General features: G+C 44.1%; 1 protein-coding gene across 1 annotated transcript in view; it reads left to right on the forward strand.

Moving 5' to 3' along the window:
• Positions 1–12,790, forward strand: part of LOC308685109 (uncharacterized protein) — a 54,089-nt gene extending 41,299 nt beyond the window's left edge. The window contains exons 6-8 of the mRNA XM_081356645.1: positions 3,491–3,555; positions 12,005–12,087; positions 12,742–12,790. The gene's annotated coding sequence lies outside the window, so the exon portion shown is untranslated. The remainder of the gene's footprint in view (positions 1–3,490; positions 3,556–12,004; positions 12,088–12,741) is intronic.
• The last annotated feature ends 585 nt before the right edge of the window (positions 12,791–13,375 follow it).

Genomic DNA, 13,375 nt, shown 5'->3' on the forward strand with positions numbered 1-13,375 from the left:
CAGATGCTTGGCCACTGTTGTTTAGATGCTAAACCACAAGCAATTTGATCGTGGACGGATGTAGTAATGATCGGAAAATCTGTGCTAGATATTTCTTGCATCAGCCTCACTTGTATAAAAAACGAAATCATGTATTGTCGTAAAAACATAATTAGGGCAACAACACACAAAAAACCTAGAAGTTGTGAATTTAATTCATGGTTTAAGTAAATTATTCAGTCACGTTATTTGTTGAGGTACATCAAATGACCTGTTTCATGTGCATTTAGTTCATTATTTCGTAAATGTATTTGTATTCACATTTACTGAATTAAAACATTTAAAAAAAAATTAAAACATTTAAAAAAAAAATTAATGCACTTAAATTTTTTATATATATATATATATATATATATATATATATATATATATATATATATATATATATATATATATATATATATTTAAATTGCATTTGTTTATAATCCCATGATTAACCCCACAATATGAATAAAAATTAGTGGATGGGCAGCAGGCTATAGTTATTAATGTTTGATATTTGACTGTTCAAAAAAGATAATGTATGTCATTTCACATTAAATACTACATACATTTATATAACATTTTATTTAAAAAAAAAAACAATATATTTTATTTGATATTTAATTTTTTTCATCCAGCATTTTTTCATGCAATACCACAAAAATTTGTGGATGGACACCAGGCTATTATTATTGTTGTTTGATATTTGACTATGGATAACATTTATTTATTTTATATAAAAGTTATTTAATTTTTATTTATTTTTTAAATGCACATTTTGAACATTTTATTTATTTGTTATTTGATTTATATTTATATATATATTTTTTTTTTCCATCCAGCATTTTTTTTTTATACAATACTCCAAAATTTTAATAAAAATGAGTGATGGACACCAGCTTATTGCTATTGTTGTTTGATATTTGACTGTTTAAAAATAAAATAATGTGTTATTTTACATTTAAAGAAATCGCATGCATTTTTAATATACATTTGATTTAAAAAATATATTTTATTTGTAACGTTACTTTTTTCATTTATTTTACCTCCATCCAGCATTTTTGAATTTTTTTTTTATACGACTCACAAAATGTGAATAAAAATGAGTGAGGAACACCAGGCCATTGTTATTGTTGCATGATATTTCTCTGTGAAAAAAAGTAGCATTTGCATTAAGATTTCCAATGAATATAAACTTTAGTTTGCTATATTTAAAGGGCTGGTTGATTATGATTTGACTTTTCTAACTTTAGTTAGTGTGTAATGTTGCTGTTTGAGCATAAACAACATCTGCAAAGTTACGACGCTCAAAGTTCAAAGCAAAGGGAGAGATTTGCTTTTACAGAAATCACTTTTTAAGGACTACAACAAACGGCTGGTAGAGACTACACCACATTCCTCCAGGGTTAGTGACATCACCAACCCTAAAATTTACATAAACCCCGCCCCCGGGAACGTATTTATAGATTATCAAGACAGAATATGCTAATCAAAGACTAGAAGATAACTACACATTCAGAAATGTTGTCTACATGTTGTCACTTCTTCTTGAGTCTCTCCATCTTTGTTTGACTCCAGTTTGAACATAAAAAGCTAAAAGTTTTTGAAATTTTCAGTGCGTGTGTGTGAGAGGTAAAAGGACACAAGCTGTTGAAGCTCCGCCCTCTGTGCCGGGAGCAGCAGCTCATTTGCATTTAAAGGGACACACACAAAACAGTGCGTTTTTGCTCACCCTCCAAAAGTGACAATTTTAACATGCTATATAAAAATATCTGTGAGGTATTTTCAGCTTAAACTCCACACACACACTCTGGGGATATCAGAGACTTATTTTACATCTTGTGAAAAGGGCATTAACCACCCCTTTAAGTTGCATTAAGTTTGAACAACACGAGGGTGAGTAAACAAGGTTAGTTCAGTGTGAGCTGTCCCTTTAAGGCCTCTGGCGGGCGTCGGGTACAGTACACGGCACTGTAAAGCCTCTGCAACAGAGAACACAGTGAGTCGGGTTGTCAGGTGCTGTTGGCGAAGGTTAACGCTGTGCTTTAATAACAGGATGCAGCTGTTCTCCTTCAGACTGACTCAGAGAGATGGACCATAAGTCTTTCCTGGCCTGTCACTAAATAGCTTTTTCACATTGTATCAGTTACAGGGAACTAAGGAAACTCTGGCGTTAACAAGGCTAGTTTGGCCGGCGCACGCTTGAAAAAGAGTTCAATTCAGGCTACGAATCCTGCGCTGTTCGTGGGACAATGTGCGCAGGTCTGCTTTGGCCGAGAGCCTCTATTGGGCATTGTCTCGCAAACGCGGTGAACGTTTGGGGAAATTATAAACAAATGACGTGGAAACAGTTGCTTGAATGATAGCAAGGAGGAAATCAGAGCGAGCCGGATTCCTTTGGCTATTGTTCCTCCGTGTGAATGTATTCGGGAACCCGATCCGGCTTTCATTGATTGATCATTGCTCCACATTCCTCGGCCCTTTGAAGTCTGCGGTCCGGCTCAAAAAACCTTCATTGTCTCATTGTCTTGCGTGGAGATCTGGAGTGTCGTAATCCTCTGCATCTGCTCCGCAAGGTTCAGTGAAATGAGCTTCATTATTTAGGTGTATTACTAATGCTGTTTAGTGGAGCCCACTTGATGTTTAAGCCACCGGATACACCCTGACGCTAAAAATGAGATATTTTTGTAAAGAAAATGCTCATAATGAGATGAAATGGATTATTCAGGCACATCGTTTGATGAGATATAAAGTCACATGACCTGTTTGATGTGCATTTTGGTAAATGTGTTTCCATCAAAGCTTATGCACTTGCCAAGAAAAAACTGTCGTGAAAGTTTCAATAAAAAATGTATTATGAAAATTGTATTTGAAAACAAAATTACTTATTTTATTTGCTTGTAATCCAGCATTTTATTTATGCAATATTCCCAACATTTTATTAAAATTGAGTGGATGGAATTATTTCACTTTGGATAAAATAATTTATGTAATCTTACCAAAAACATACATTTTTTTACTTAAGTTTTTAATGCACATTTTGAAAAAAAAAAAATTATTTAATACATTTTTCATTTCTATTTGATTTGTTTCTAATCCATCATTTTTATGCAATACCCCAATATTTTAATAAAAATAAGTGGATAGACTTGTATAATATTTGTAATAAAAAATAAAAATAAAAAAAGATCTATCTATCTATCTATCTATCTATATATATATATACATAAGCTTTTAATGCACATTTTGAAAATAAAAACATTTTATGTAATTAATTTTTCATTTCTATTTGATTTGTTTCTAATCCAGCATATCCAGGACCTCAGTAATCTCGCACGTGTCTCCTCTAGATCCTCCAGATCTTAGTAACGTCTCAATCTGTGCTCAGATCTCAAGATGAACTCCAACATTTCTCATCAAATGATCTTAGCTGGAGTGACTCATGTGAGTCTGTTTTATCTCTTTTCAGGGATTGTAGGAGAAACAACCGAGATGAAGATCCGAATGCGTCCGATTTGATGTTACGTCGCATTGGTACGTATGAATATCCATTATTTTATATGTTATATGAGATGCATGTTCCTGCGGCGAGACTCTTGTTGTTCGGGGGATTTCTTACATCCACTACCATTCAAAAGTCGTACGATTTTTTAAATCTTTCTAAAAGAAGTCTCTCCTGCTCACCAAGGCTGCATTGATTTGATTAAAAATACAGTAAAATACAGTAAAACTGTGAAATATTATTACCGTTTAAAACAGCTGTTTTCCATGTGAATATATTTTACAACGTAATTTATTCCTGTGATCAAAGCTGCATTTTCAGCATCATTACTCCAGTCTTCAGTGTCACATGATCCTTCAGAAATCATTCTGATACGCTATGATTACTATCAATGTTTTTTTTTTTTTTTTTTGTGGAAACCATAATACATTTTTTTTCAGGATTCTTTGATGAATAGAAAGTTCAAAAGAACAGCATTCATTCAGAAATCTTTTGTAACAATATAAAAGCATTTACTGTCACTTTTGATTATGCATGTATAGCATTCTCGCATCCACGTGTGACTGTGTGTTGAGATGCACGCCTGTATGTGAATGCTTCTGCCTCTGTGTTTGCACATACTCACATGCCCTGCTGTAACTCATGCACTCTCGGCTCCTCGAGGTCACGAGGTCACGCAGGGGTCACGGTGTCGACTCTCCCCCACAGCCAGACACGAGCCCGTCCAGTCCCGCACATCTGTAACAGGAGCTGTTGGCATATAAAAATAGCAGCTTCAGGCCTTTGCCCTGTGAACCCGGGGCCGGCGGAGCCTCTCTTGCCCTATTTAGCATCCGCTGAGCAAACTCAGCTGTCTGGATTCCTCCCGTCTGCACCTGGGGCCCCTCGGGGCCGCCATCCTGATTAAAGGGTGTGCTGGGTAACCACATTATGGAAACACAAGAGGAAATCGGTTAGCAATAGAAGCAGTTCTCTTACGAGAGTCCTCTCGTACTGCGTTTTATCAAAACGCTACGGGAAAAGTCTCTTTTCACGAAACACTGAAGCAAAAAATTATCCTTTAATTTTCATATATGTAAAACGCGTTGCGGCAGCAGCAGACAGCTATGGCGAGACGGCTTGCTCGCTCATTGGCTGCTCTGCGGCAACTGCTTAAGCCAATCGAGCGAGGCCTGGGATGACATCAGGCCAATGAGGGCGCTTCGCGCCCTCCTCGCCACTTCCCGCCGAAACGGGCGTGGCTTACCTCTATAAAAGGAGCTCGAGAAGGCTGACTCACTTGATTTTAATCTCTTCAGCGAAGCGCACGCATCGCTGGATCACGGAAGCAGCGTCGTTGAGGCAAGCACATCAGCGGGACGAGCCCTCGAAGCCGCTGGCCAACGCCGCCTTCTACAGCCGTACCTGCTGCGCTTTCCGACGCCTATATCCTTTCATATTATTGCTTTTCTGTGTGTGTGTGTGTGTGTGTGTGTTCTTCGCAACACTCACCCCTAAGAGAGCTGCGTCTTTTTCAAGATGCCTTCCTGCGGCTCGTGCGTGTTTCCTGCCTGGGTGAGGACCATGCAGCGCTCGCGCTCGCTGACGGCGGATGCCCTCACTGCGAGCTTTTGCCAATGGTGACTCTGAGGACTCGCCTGGCATCCTTTTCCAAGCCTGCATTCACCGCCGCGATGCCGCGCCGTAAAAAGCGCCGCTCGCAGCGGGTCCCGGAACCCGCTCCAGCCCGACCAAGCTCGCCGGTTCGCCCGCCAGCTTCTCCGGCCTCTCTCGAATCACTTCCTGATGCTCAGCGCCCGCAGTCCGCCGCCGCTTCATCAGAGGAAGTCGGTTCAGAGGCCGCGTCGGGGGAGAAGGATTCCTGCTCTCTGCTAGCTTCAGGCAGCGAGGATTGGGCGAGCTTTGAGGATCTCGCGCCCCCTGCCCGCAAGCCCTCAACGAGAGCCAACATTGAGACGGAGCTCATGCGGGTACTCGCACTGGCCGCGGCGAGCCTCGGCCTCGAGTGGTCTGCACCGGAGCCCCCCTCTCGAACCCGGCTGGATGGTAGTTTCCTCCCTGGTGAGCGCACTTCTCCGGAATCTAAGCCCGCTCCTTTTCTTCCTGAGTTACACGAAGAAGTTGCGAAGGCTTGGAACGCGCCCTACTCTGCGCGGACGCGCTCATCTGTGTCACCCGCATTTCCTCTCTGGATAATGCCAGTGACCGAGGCTACCTCTCTCTTCCGCCGGTGGAACAGGCGATAGCGACCCACCTTTGCCCGCCCTCTGCTGGACGGCGGACTAAACCGGTGTTGCCTTCCAAAGCCTGCCGCATGACGTCGACGCTGCTCGCGCGAATCTTCTCCGCCGCTGGGCAGGCCGCGTCATCACTACACACCATGGCTACGCTGCAGATTTACCAGGGTGATCTCCTCCGTAAGCTGGACGAGATGGGACCTGACGCTATCTGCATCGCGGATCTAAGGAGCGCTTCAGATCTCACGCTCCGAGCTACTAAAGCCGCCGCACAAGCCATGGGACGGTGTATGGCTTCCGCCACTGTCGCTGAGAGGCACTTATGGCTGACGCTCACGGAGATGGCCGATTCCGAGCGCACTGCGTTTCTCAATGCCCCGCTGTCTTCCACCGGCCTTTTTGGTTCTTCTCTCTCCGAGTTCGTGGAGAGATTTACCGAGGCCCAGAAAGCGTCTCAAGCCTTCAAGCACTTCCTACCGAAGCGCTCCGGTTCTGCAGCGGCTCGTGACAAACGAACCCCGCGGAGCTCTCAGCCTCAGCCCCCGCCTTCGGCCGCCTCTTCGCAGCAGCCACAACAGCGCAGCTCGAGGCCCCGCTCTCGGTCCAGCGCCCGGCGCCCCTCTTCGCGCGGGCCGCGATCGAGGGTTGTGGTAAAACCAGAAGTGCCGAAGAAGTCCTAGCAAGCCTGGGAAAGCGCAGGTGTGTGAGTCCCGTTGCGGCCGGCCTCCCACCCAAGCGCCCCGCTGTTTCAGTCCCAAGGTTTGCGACTGTTCCAGTGTTTTCTGCAGAGAACAAGCCTGCACTGCCGCCCGCTTGCCTGCACGCAAAAGCCGTTCTCACGGCTACCCAGATAAATCTCGAAAAGAGTGTGTTTTCTGGTGTCCCGGCCATGGCCGATGGTGCTATAAATGTAGTCTCGATGCCCACTCCTCAGTGCCCATCACTACACATAAGCACAGCCCTACACGTAGGGCCCGCGCACATAAAATCGACTCAGGTCGGTTGCGCTTCCAGCATAGTGAGAGTGCCCACTTCCCAGTGCCCACGAACACTATGTCTAACACATCACAGGCTCTCTGTAAAAACGAGAACTGTGAGCGCGCGCTCTGCTCAGGCAGACGCCGCGCCCAAAGCAGTAAATGTGCCCGCTCCCAGCCCACATCTACTCGCTCACATGGGTCCTATGAGACTTTCTCAGTCCTCCCTCACTCAGCCAAGCACTGTAGTAAGGTCGAGGACGAGCGTCTCGCCCGCTGTATTAAGCGCGCGCCCCGCCTCAAATGCCACAGGCATAACGCCTATGTTTGTATCCCCCGAAGCACCTCTGTCGCACGGCGATCAGAGCGCGCTCCGTATCCAGCCCCTAGCCAGCCATGCAGAAGCATGGGCAGCGCTCCCAGGGGTTTCGGACTGGGTGCTAGGCATTATAAAGAGAGGCTTCTCGCTACAGTTTTGTCGACGCCCTCCCCGCTTCATAGCGCGCGTCGAAACTACGGTCTCGTTGGAAGTAGCTCACCTACTTCGAGCCGAAATATCAAAACTGATAAGCAAAGGGGCGATAGAGCGCGTTCCCCCAGCTCTAAGCGAAGGAGGGCTATACAGCAGATACTTTCTAGTCCCCAAAAAGGACGGCGGTATCAGACCCATACTGGATCTAAGACGGCTGAACAGAGTATTGGTGAAACGCAGTTTCAAAATGCTCACAACCAGCAAAATTCTTGCGCACGTTCGCCGAGAAGACTGGTTCATGTCAATAGATCTGAAGGACGCGTATTTTCAAATACAAATAGCGTCACACCACAGGCGATACTTGAGATTCGCCTTCGAGGGTCAGACATACCAGTATACAGTCCTGCCATTCGGCTTGTCCCTAGCACCCCGTACATTTACGAAATGCATGGACGAAATGCATTCTCGAGGTGATCGAGTAAAATGGTTCTGTGCTCCACGAGCTGTGATCGTGATTGAGCTAGGATCAACCAGTCGTCCAAATAGTTCAGCACTCGCATGCCTCTGAGTCTGAGAGGAGCGAGCGCTGAACTATTTGGACGACTGGTTGATCCTAGCTCAATCACGATCACAGCTCGTGGAGCACAGAACCATTTTACTCGATCACCTCGAGAATCTTGGTATCACAGTCAACTGGACAAAGAGTTCATTGAACCCCAGTCAATCGATTTTGTTCCTGGGCGTCGTTCTGGACTCACAGTCTATGACAGCGCGGCTGTCACCACAGCGCGTGTTGATCATTCAGCGCGCGGCGAGGTCTTTCCGCCGCGGCGCTGTCACCCCGCTCAGGAAGTTTCAAAAGATGCTGGGTCTCATGGCTTCAGCATCGTCAGTTCTCCGGCTGGGCTTGCTCCGCATGCGCCCGCTGCAGTTCTGGTTGAAAACGCGGGTACCGCGCAGAGCGTGGGCGACCGGTCGATTACGCCTCAAGGTCGATCAGGGCTGTGTTTCAGCCCTGGCGCCTTGGACGGCGGACGACTGGTACCAATCAGGTGTAAGCCTGGGGACTTCCTCGAGAGTGAGGATGGTGTCGACAGACGCATCCACCTCGGGATGGGGAGCTCTGCTCGAGGGCAGACCGTTCTTCGGCCTGTGGTCGGAACGAGAAAAGCTCCTACACATAAACTGCCTAGAAATGCTGGCAGTGCACAACGCGATGACGCGTTTTTGTCCCCACATCAAGGACGAACACGTCATAGTCCGTTCGGACAACATGGCTGTGGTGTCCTACATAAATCGCCAGGGCGGTCTGAAATCCATATCCCTGTACAGGCTGGCGAAACGCCTCCTACTATGGGCTCAGCACAACTTACGCTCGCTGAGAGCAGTGCATGTACCTGGGCTTCAGAATGTGGGCCCAGACAGACTGTCCAGGAACAATGTTCCCCCGGGCGAATGGTCTCTACACCCACAAACAGTCCGGCTGTTGTGGGAGAGATTCGGCAGAGCGGAGGTGGACCTTTTCGCGTCCCGCGAAAACGCGCACTGCCCCGCGTTCTTTTCAAAGACCGACAGCGCGCTGTCCCGGAGGTGGCCGCGCTGCCCGTTATACGCTTTTCCCCCCGTCTCCCTCCTGCCACAGGTGCTGGAACGGGTCAGGGAAACGAAATGCCCAGTCCTGCTTGTAGCTCCGTTCTGGGAGAACCAAACATGGTTCCCAGTTCTGATGCAGTTGGCAGATATCGCTCCATGGCCGCTGCCGTTGAGGAGAGATCTCCTCTCGCAGGCCGGGGGCTCGATTTGGCACCCACACCCGGAACTGTGGTCCCTTCATGTGTGGGTGCTCAACGGATACCCGTTGGTCTCACAGAGGGAGTCGTGAATACCATCACTCAGGCTAGAGCACCGTCGACACGGCGGCTTTATGCTTCGAAGTGGTCGGTTTTCTCCGGCTGGTGTGCAGCCCGGAGCATTTCACCCCTCGAATGTGAGGTAACGGAGGTTCTCTCCTTCCTACAAGAGCTGTTGGATAAGGGCAGATCCCCTTCCACGCTCAAAGTGTATGTGGCGGCTATTTCAGCGTTCTTTGGTTCAACGCTGGGTCAGTCGCTGGGAAGGAATGATTTAGTCATCCGCTTCCTCAGGGGAGCTAGGAGACTGAATCCACCCAGACCTCCTTCAGTTCCTTTGTGGGACCTTTCTACGGTCCTGGCGGCCATGAAAGATGCCCCTTTCGAGCCTATCCAGTCTATTAGCCTCAAACACTTGTCTTTCAAAACAGTGTTTTTGATGGCTCTCGCTTCAGTGAAGCGCATAGGCGACCTGCACGCGCTCTCTGTGAGCCCGGCGTGCTTGGAGTTTGGTCCTAATGACTCTAAAGTCATACTCAAACCTAAGCATGGCTATGTGCCGAAATCCCTCAACACGCCTTTTCGGGCTCAGGTTATATCCCTGGCTGCCCTGCCGGCATCGAGTGAGGAAGGGGACTCGAGTTTTCTTTGCCCTGTTAGGGCTTTAAGAGCTTATATGTCCCGCTCTGCTGTCTTCAGACAGACAGAGCAACTCTTTGTCTCGTTCAGCGGACGTTCCAAAGGAATGGCTGTTTCGAAACAAAGTCTATCCAGATGGATAGTTGACGCCATAGCGCTGGCTTATACTGCCAAGGGCATTCCATGCCCTCTGGGAGTCAGAGCGCACTCTACGAGAAGCGTTGCTTCTTCGTGGGCTTGGTCCAGCGGGATTTCCCTACAGGATATATGTACGGCGGCAGGTTGGGCCTCGCCGTCTACATTTATCAGGTTTTATAACCTAGAGGTTCCCGCCTTGCAGGCTAAGCTTTTGTCGGTGTAATCTGTTCAGCCGTCTAATCAGACCGCTGAAACTCATGCGCTATGCGCTACCGACTATCTTGGGCAGAACTGTGTAAGACCCACACTTTCCACATTAGTTCAGGTTCCCTACCCTGTCTATGTGATGATTATACTTGCGTCTGTGGACATGTTTTTCCATGACGCTGAAATATAGGGATTTAAGGCTCTCACCCTTATTCCCTGACTCTGTGTGAGTCAATCTGGTGATTATGCACTGTATGCCTGAAAAAGCTTCCGGTGATCAGTGTTTTTATCCCAGCACGCACGGCGTTTTGCAAGGGGTTCCCGTAGCGTTTTGATAAAACGCAGTACGAGAGGACTCTCGTAAGAGAACGTACTCGGTTACTAACGTAACCTCGGTTCTCTCTAGAAGAGGGAACGAGTACTGCGTTCTCTGCCGTGCGTACGGTTCACTCTGGTTCGCTTCGGCGATCAAAATCAAGTGAGTCAGCCTTCTCGAGCTCCTTTTATAGAGGTAAGCCACGCCCGTTTCGGCGGGAAGTGGCGAGGAGGGCGCGAAGCGCCCTCATTGGCCTGATGTCATCCCAGGCCTCGCTCGATTGGCTTAAGCAGTTGCCGCAGAGCAGCCAATGAGCGAGCAAGCCGTCTCGCCATAGCTGTCTGCTGCTGCCGCAACGCGTTTTACATATATGAAAATTAAAGGATAATTTTTTGCTTCAGTGTTTCGTGAAAAGAGACTTTTCCCGTAGCGTTTTGATAAAACGCAGTACTCGTTCCCTCTTCTAGAGAGAACCGAGGTTACGTTAGTAACCGAGTACGTTTTATGAGTTTTTTTTGGTCTCAAAATCAAAAATGTATTCAAAAATGTGTATATATATATATATATATATATATATATATAAATAAAAAATCATATATATATATATATATATATATATATATATAAAATAAATAAACAATCATATATAAATATATATATATATATATGATTTTTTATTTATTTATTCAAACAGTTTCAAACTCAAAGTCTCATACAAAGCTGACGTAATGAGATTAGTAATGAGGTTTTTGTTTTTGTTTGTCTCAATCAAAAATGTATTCAAAAATGCATTTTTTTTATATTTATGTTTTCAATTTCTGATTCTGTTTTTGTTGGGCTTAGAGTCGAGGTCAAGGCTGTGTAACTGGCCTGTGATCATAAAAAGTGTGGAAAAACTGCTCATCAAATCAATGTCATTGTGGTATAACCAACATCCAGGAAGATATTTTGTTGTCATGTGGCAATAAAACCATAAAATAAGATTAAAAAAAAAAAAGTAAAGAATGTAGGCTATTTAAATAATTTTATATTAAATTAAAATTAATATTAAATATTTAATCATTATTATGTAATATTAATTATATAAATTATATGAGCATAATATAACATTATAATATATAATATTAATTTAATAATTATTATTTAGTATTTAAATATTAAATAAATAATTTAAATAATTATTTGATTAAATATTTTTATTACATTATTCTAATTTTAAACTTAATAAGATATCATATTTAAATGACTGTCAATAAATGGGCTGTCAAATCAATTATTGTGATTAATCGCATCTATCATAAAAGTTTTTGTTTATATAATATATATGTGTGTGTACAATAATATATATATATATATATATATATATATATATATATATATATATATATATATATATATGTGCGTGCAGCGTGCATGTATGTATGTATGTATACACACACACACACACACACACACACAGGTTGGCAGGTTGGGATTAGGAAATGACCCGAACGGAACTCAAACTTGGGTTACCCACATAAAGCGCCACTGTGCCACTCGTGTGTATCGCCCACCAACCCAAGACCCAAATCTGACCTATTCCTGAAGAGAATACTTTCCATATAATCAGCAGATAATGACGAAGACTCATTTCTCTTCATTACAGATGCAGAAAGATGAAGACGGAAGGAGACGAACAATAATCAGACTGAAATGAGTTTGAAACGCTTCCTGAGCCCCTCATGACAGGTGCCAGTTCAAACACACACACACAATCACACACATTCACTAATGCTTGTGTCTTTTTTAGTCTGTTTTTACCCTTAAATTTGTAAAATTGGTTAAAAAACACCACTAGGTGCTGCGGACCCCATTGAAGACTCCTGCTCTTTCTTTATGTTGGGTGCAGCGTTCATTTATTTTTTGTTAATATTTTATCATTTTTATTAGTTTATTTTAGACTTTTTTTCTCAGTTGCAAGTTTATTTTTCACAAATCTGACTTTTTTTCTCATAATTGTGAGTTTATATCAGAATTGTGAGATTTAAACCGGGAATTCTGACTTTTTTCTTTATAATTGTGAGTTTATATCTCACAATTCAGACTTTATTTTATTGCAATTTCCAGTTTCTCTCAGTTCAAAAAAGTCAGAATTGCGAGACAAGTTTGTAATTCTGAAAAAATGTCTGAATTATGGCATAAAAAGTCGCAATTCCCCTTTTATTTTTGTAATTCCAAGGCGAAAACAAACTTCCGTAATTTTGTGTATTTTTATTTACAATTCTATTTTTTTTTTTTTTTCAGTTAACGTTTATTTTATTTCAAGTAATGGAAAATGTTTATGGTTTTAGTGAAGGATAATAACCCTGCTTCCGTGATGATGTATTGTAAGTGTGTTTTCAGACGGGTCTCAAGCGCTGACGTCTCTCCAGCGTATCCCACTGTCCTTTGGGGTGAGGTAGTAGGTTGTATAGTTTTAGGGTGACACCCTTCCTGTTAGATAACTATACAACTTACTGTCTTTCCTGAAGAGGCTGTAATATCACCGTCATCTTCCTCTTTAAACTCTGCGACGAAACCTGGACCGGATCACGACTAGACAGGACTGGGTTTGGATGGATGAAGTCTCTGGAATGGACTACATCCATCAACCAAATATCAAAACTGAATTACATGATGTGCATGTTGGTTAAAAGATTCATTGATTTGATGGTTTTAAATGATCTTTTGTTAAAGAGGCCATATTTACGGCCTTTTACAGTCTTGATGTTGTTTTTAGCTCTACTAGAACAGGTTTTCCTGCTTGAATGTTGATTATTTTCCTCATATTCTCCATTGTTGCGGCTCCTCTCTTCCCAGTCTGTCAGTAACGCTCTGTTTACTTCCTGTCTCTATGAAGCTCCTCCTTCTGAAAAGCACACTGTGCTCTGATTGGTCGGCTGGATAAGTGTGTTGTGATTGGTCGAGTGCTTCGAGTGTGTTTGGGAAATGTCCCGCCCCTAATTACCATAACCTCCAGTTTAACACACTACTACGG

The sequence above is a fragment of the Scardinius erythrophthalmus genome (assembly GCF_964197995.2).
Source record: "Scardinius erythrophthalmus genome assembly, chromosome: 24".
Classification (NCBI taxonomy): domain Eukaryota; kingdom Metazoa; phylum Chordata; class Actinopteri; order Cypriniformes; family Leuciscidae; genus Scardinius; species Scardinius erythrophthalmus.